The 5,450-nt window shown below is 38.0% G+C and overlaps 1 pseudogene; it reads right to left on the bottom strand.

Moving 5' to 3' along the window:
• Positions 1–2,122: 2,122 nt before the first annotated feature.
• Positions 2,123–3,495, bottom strand: LOC137498456 (coiled-coil domain-containing protein 93 pseudogene; annotated as a pseudogene).
• Between the last annotated feature and the right edge of the window lie 1,955 nt (positions 3,496–5,450).

The following is a 5,450-nucleotide window of genomic DNA, read 5'->3' as shown; positions in this document are numbered from 1 at the left end:
CATTGAGGATTCCTCTTTGCGCTTTGCTCTTGAAAAATCGGTAGCCTTCGGATTCAAAAATCTCTTCATCTGGGTACCTTGTTTCCTGTAGGGCCATTATGGATATCTGATTTTCGTGAAGAGCTTTGGTGAGGGTTTTCAGCTTGCCAGTTTGTGTAAGTGAATTTATGTTGAAAGTTGCTAGAAAGGTTTTAGATTTTGGCCTGAGTTTTTGACTCTTCAGGGTACACCGAGACGCTCCGACTCGTCTCTTGCATGATGTCGAGTCTCCCCCAGAATCCAAATGAGACTCGTGCGCCGTGGCGTTCACGACGAGGGATTTATTCGAAGATTTACCCCCTGGGGTATGTTTCTTGAAATGTTGTGCCATCATGCTTTTTGACTTGACTTTGCTTTGGACGGGTACCCATCCTTTTACAACTAGGGTTGTTAGCCCTAGAGGTTGCCTCAAGATGTTTTCTGGCTTCTGGTCATTTACCAGTCTTCGCCGTAACCCTGGCAAGGGATCAGTTTTTTTTTCACGGTGGTATTTTATTTCCCTACTACCCTCTGACTCTGCTGGTGGCAGAGCCAGCGAGCTTCCCCAATTCCAATGGGACACGCCCGATGGAGGTAACCGGTAAATCCCCACACGGGTATTATTATTATTATTATTATTATTATTATTATTATTATTATTATTATTATTATTATTATTATTATTATTATTATTATTATTTGATTCAATTCAGTAATCTGAATTTGCTATGTATTAATTATCGCTTGCTTTATTCTATTTAATTTATTGTGTGTGTGTGCGTGCATGTGTGTGTGTGTGTGTGTGTGTGTGTGTGTGTGTGTGTGTGTGTGTGTGTGTGTGTGTGTGTGTGTGTGTTAGCATCAAAATCATGTAGAGTGAGACTTACTACCTAATATCAGATATGGATATATTATTCGTGATACTATGTTTAAAACATTGCAACATAAGTTGCAATGCTGTTACAGTAACTGTCGAGTCATCGCTCTGTCATTGTATGCTTTTAGCGATGAGATAACATTTAGGGAGTTCCTAATTTGCCTGACGCTTTTTCAACACAATATGTAACATTTGTAGCTGGGTGGGAGTGACATCATATCTGTTTTTAACTCTGACATGGGTGTTATACCATGTGATAACTAATGTCTATATAAAGGGCTGTATCTTATAGCAACGAGTCAACTGGAGTCAACTGGAAGGAGATGAATGGTGAAAAGTGAGATAGTTGTATGGAGAGTGAGGCCACAGTTGGTCAGTCCGTCAGTTGAAGATAGAGCAGTGATATGGATACGGTACGTAATCATCAGTGACCAAATGGATTATATGTTCGAAGTGTATTTCGTGTATCTGTTTGGTCGGATTCTTATGTCAGTTCAGTGACAGCTGAATATTGAGTCGTCGTAATGCAGACTAACATTTAAAAGTGAATTACTTGTAAAGTTGATTGTGAAGTATGAATATAATTTCAAGCCATGCTATATCTCGTTTGTGAAACTAAAAGCGTACATCACCAAATTAGGTTTGAGATGCCTACAGCTGATACCAATTCAAAGGAATATGTTGTAATAACACTCAAAGTGTTCAAGGTACAATGAAGTGAACCAGTGAGGGATAAATTTCTTGTACAACATTTAAATGTCTGGTCAAGAGGATTTCAAATTTAATGCCTAGAGTTTCTTTCAGTTGTAATTTCAGAATTTTTTCATTTTTATTTTTTATTATCTACTGTATATTATCGCATCAAGTCTTGCCATTTCAATTATAAATTTAAAGAATATACAGTAATTTGTTTAGTATCAAATACAATTACTTGTTTTATTTCAATAGTAGATCAGAAAATCTCAAATTTTAATGGGGAAACCAAACTTCAATATCCTCTTCCCAGAAACTATATGTCATCCTGTCAATGTAAGCTCATTACTCACACCCTAGAGATATTCAAGATTCTCATTCTATTATCGTTACATTTATTTGTAGCTGGTGCCCATCAATAATTGTATGTGTAAGTAATCAGGTAAGTACTAAGTGTGAGTACATAGTCCGACGATTGAGTATTTTATTTCATGAATATTTAAATTCAGTTTCATATTTCAAATCAGTGACTAATCACACTTTATCTAACTGCCTCTGTAGCAAAGCAATAGCACAGGCATAGTTTCTGTACTTGCTCTTGTCCATCTTCAAACTGCTTTGCAATTTGGTTGCTGCCTTCATCAGGGCATACTTGACCATTTTCTGTAGCCTTGAAAGTTCTGTCTTGCACTGCTAACCAAACTGTTGTTTTTGCTGTTTAAGGCATTCATTCATTATCACCAATGCTTGTAGTTTTTTCAAAATCACTTGATTCTCTGGTGTCTCTAATGCCTCCCTCTGAGCAAGAGCTGCCTCTGCCTGTTTCTGAGATAATCGTGTATCTTGTAGGTGAAAAACTTCCTTGTCAACCAGGGATTTCAGATTCTCCTTCTCCTTGCTCAGTTTATCCTCATGCTCCTCAAGACAGCCTTTTCTTTGGTAAGAGCGAGCGTGAGTTGATGGTGATCCTGTTTTACATTCCTCCATTCCTGCTTGCAATACAGCATACAGCTCAGCCGCTCAAGCAATCTCTTGTGCTTGTAGGTTGACAATATTACCAACCATACTGGCCATGAGATGAGTCTCTTGTTCACCCGTTGATGCCATACTACTCTTCAAGGCAAGGACTTTTTGGTCTTCCTGTCTTTGTGTATCTCGTGATTCACGAGACAATGGTTGACCATTTCCTTCCTCCCCTTTCTCCTGGTCAGTCCCCTTGGATGCAATTAAAGAAATAACATTGCACCCATATTCCAGAAGAATACTCTGAACATGCATCTCCTCATCTTCAGGAGGGAGCATTTTTCCTATGGAAGCAATGCTATGGTCAGTATGCATTCTTGACAGTTTGTATATTACACAGGACGTTCTCCTGAAAATAATATTGATTTCATACCTTTAGAAAATCATACAATTTGTGGTACTAGCTCACAGCATATAAATGTATAAAATCTTCCATTTCCCTGTGGAGTTTCAACTGACTTTTTGACTAGCCATTGTATGACAGGATAGATGTGGATGAAATCAAGACCCTGAATTTGGGGAGGTTCAGTAGAATGTGGGCACTTCATTTCAGGGATGACTGCAAATATTTCCTCTGTTAGTACCATTTTCTGTCCAAGTGTGAGATTTTATTGAAAGAGAAGATCAACATCCACATCATAATTGCATGTGTCAGTGCACCAGGTCATTTCTCTAACAACCTCATCAAATACTGAAAGTCCTTTAATTTGATCTCTAAAGTATCCTGCAGCCACAAGTAAATCAATGATCTCCTGTAATTTTGATTTCTGCTCCTCATCTTCTCAGACTTGAAACTCAACTTCTTTTCCATCTGCATCAATCCAAGAAGATAACTTAGCTCCTGCCTTAAGTTGAAGATAAAATATATTTCTACATTCTGACATTTTGAAATGATGGGAAATGCACCCAAAAGTCTTAATTTTCTTTACATCCATCACTGTTTCCCCCTTTTAAAGTGGTAGTAAATGTCATGCGAGTGCAGATACAAAAGTACGTTAAATTAAAGCTTACAAGGATTCGTAGGAATTAAAAAGGAGGACAATCCAATAAACAAAATATGAACACAGATTCTTACTTAATTTACCTTTTTTAAAATCATTTGTTATTCTAATGGAGACTTGATAGCCATGTTGCATAGTCACTGGCTTCTCACCAAGGTGGTCACAGTTTGAACCCTGGCATTGGTATTTCTGAAATGGGGGGTTGTGTCCTTGTCATTCGGATTCCTTGTAAAACTGAAATTTCTGTGGTTATAATCACAGTATCAACAGACACATAGCACTAAAAGCTTGCTTACTTTTGTTTTTAATATGCTATCTAATATTGGGCCAATAGACTCTATATCATTGACATTTTAAGGACAAAATGCCCCATATTTGTTTTCAGGACTGAGAATGTTAAGACATTAAAGATTTTAGTACTTAAGGGACTTTTTAAAGACGTTTTCAGTGCTGAGGTATTAATTAATATAAACTATTTGCTTTCAGGACTGAAGCACCTTCCACTTCTTCAAGGGGAATTAAAACAACTGATTCAGATAAAGAAGAGCAGAGGAATGCTGATGGTCATTCAGCACATACCTCTATAACTGATGCACCTTCCAGTTCTGCAAAGAGAATTAAAACAATTGATTCAGATAAAGAAGAACAGAGCATTGCTGATGAGCATTCAGCACATACCTCTATAACTGATGCACCTTCCAGTTCTGCAAAGAGAATTAAAACAACTGATTCAGATAAAGAAGAGCAGAGCATTGCTGACGAGCATTCAGCCCATGTTTTCAGGACTGATGCACCTTCCAGTTCTGCACAGGAAATTAATACAGCTGACCCAGAAATTCAAAATAGGCAAAGGCAGTTCGAAGATGATGATTGTGCAGCACTTCTTCTGCTGTTAAATGATATGGCCTTGTTTGTTTCTGCAGCTGCACAAGAATATCGTGAGTTGTTGAAACTTGAGCAAGATATAGATGGCCCCTTCGGAGAGTTTTATAACACCGAAAGAAGAGCCCGTGCTAGGCTGTTAGTTACAAACTTCGACAACAGACGTCAACTTATTGGAAGTAGCCATGAGATTCTGCTCTCAGCATTTCAGGAAAGATTCATTCCTCTGTTGACTGATGAAGTCAACAAAGTAAGTTCATTCAAACTTACAACTGAGGAAGTTAGTCATATAGTAGAAATGATAGAGGATACTACTGTTTGCTTTTCAGCTGCTTGTAGCAGTTTTCTTAGAACACAAAGAGGAAAGAATTGGCTTCGGAATATGCTGTTTTCCAGAAATCACTCGGGGAATTATCATTCAAAATGATGATGACTAAAGCACAGCCAACTGCAACAATTTTATTAGTTTGCTAAGAATTCTACTTTTTCAGGATCTAAGAGGTTTGGAATATGTGTGCTTACACATAAGGTGCCATAAAATTATTATTATTATAACACATGGGCTCATCAGTATCACATCTCAGAGACAGCGAAATATACGACGGCGAATCAAAAAGTAAGTTACACTTCCAAGTTATGGTCATGTATGAAACCACCTACACACAGGCAACATGGCTATGACAACATACATATAAGTTCACTTTTCCACATAGTCCCCAAGAGACTGTAAATATTTCTTGGAATGGTCAACCAACTTTTCAATTCCGGATGGGTAGAAATTGCCTCCAGCGCTATGTAACCACCTGGAGACAGCTGCTTTCACCTCCTCATCATTTCAGAATCATCGTCCACCAAGATTCCTTTTCAACTTACCAAACACACGATAATCGCATGGCGCTAAGTCTGGACTGTATGGAGGATGTTGCCATACCTCCCAATTGAATTGATGCAGCAGT

This window comes from Anabrus simplex, chromosome 2, assembly GCF_040414725.1.
Source record: "Anabrus simplex isolate iqAnaSimp1 chromosome 2, ASM4041472v1, whole genome shotgun sequence".
In the NCBI taxonomy this organism is placed as follows: domain Eukaryota; kingdom Metazoa; phylum Arthropoda; class Insecta; order Orthoptera; family Tettigoniidae; genus Anabrus; species Anabrus simplex.
The sequence above is the reverse complement of the archived record's forward strand: the minus strand, read 5'-3'. Positions and strand labels throughout refer to the sequence as shown.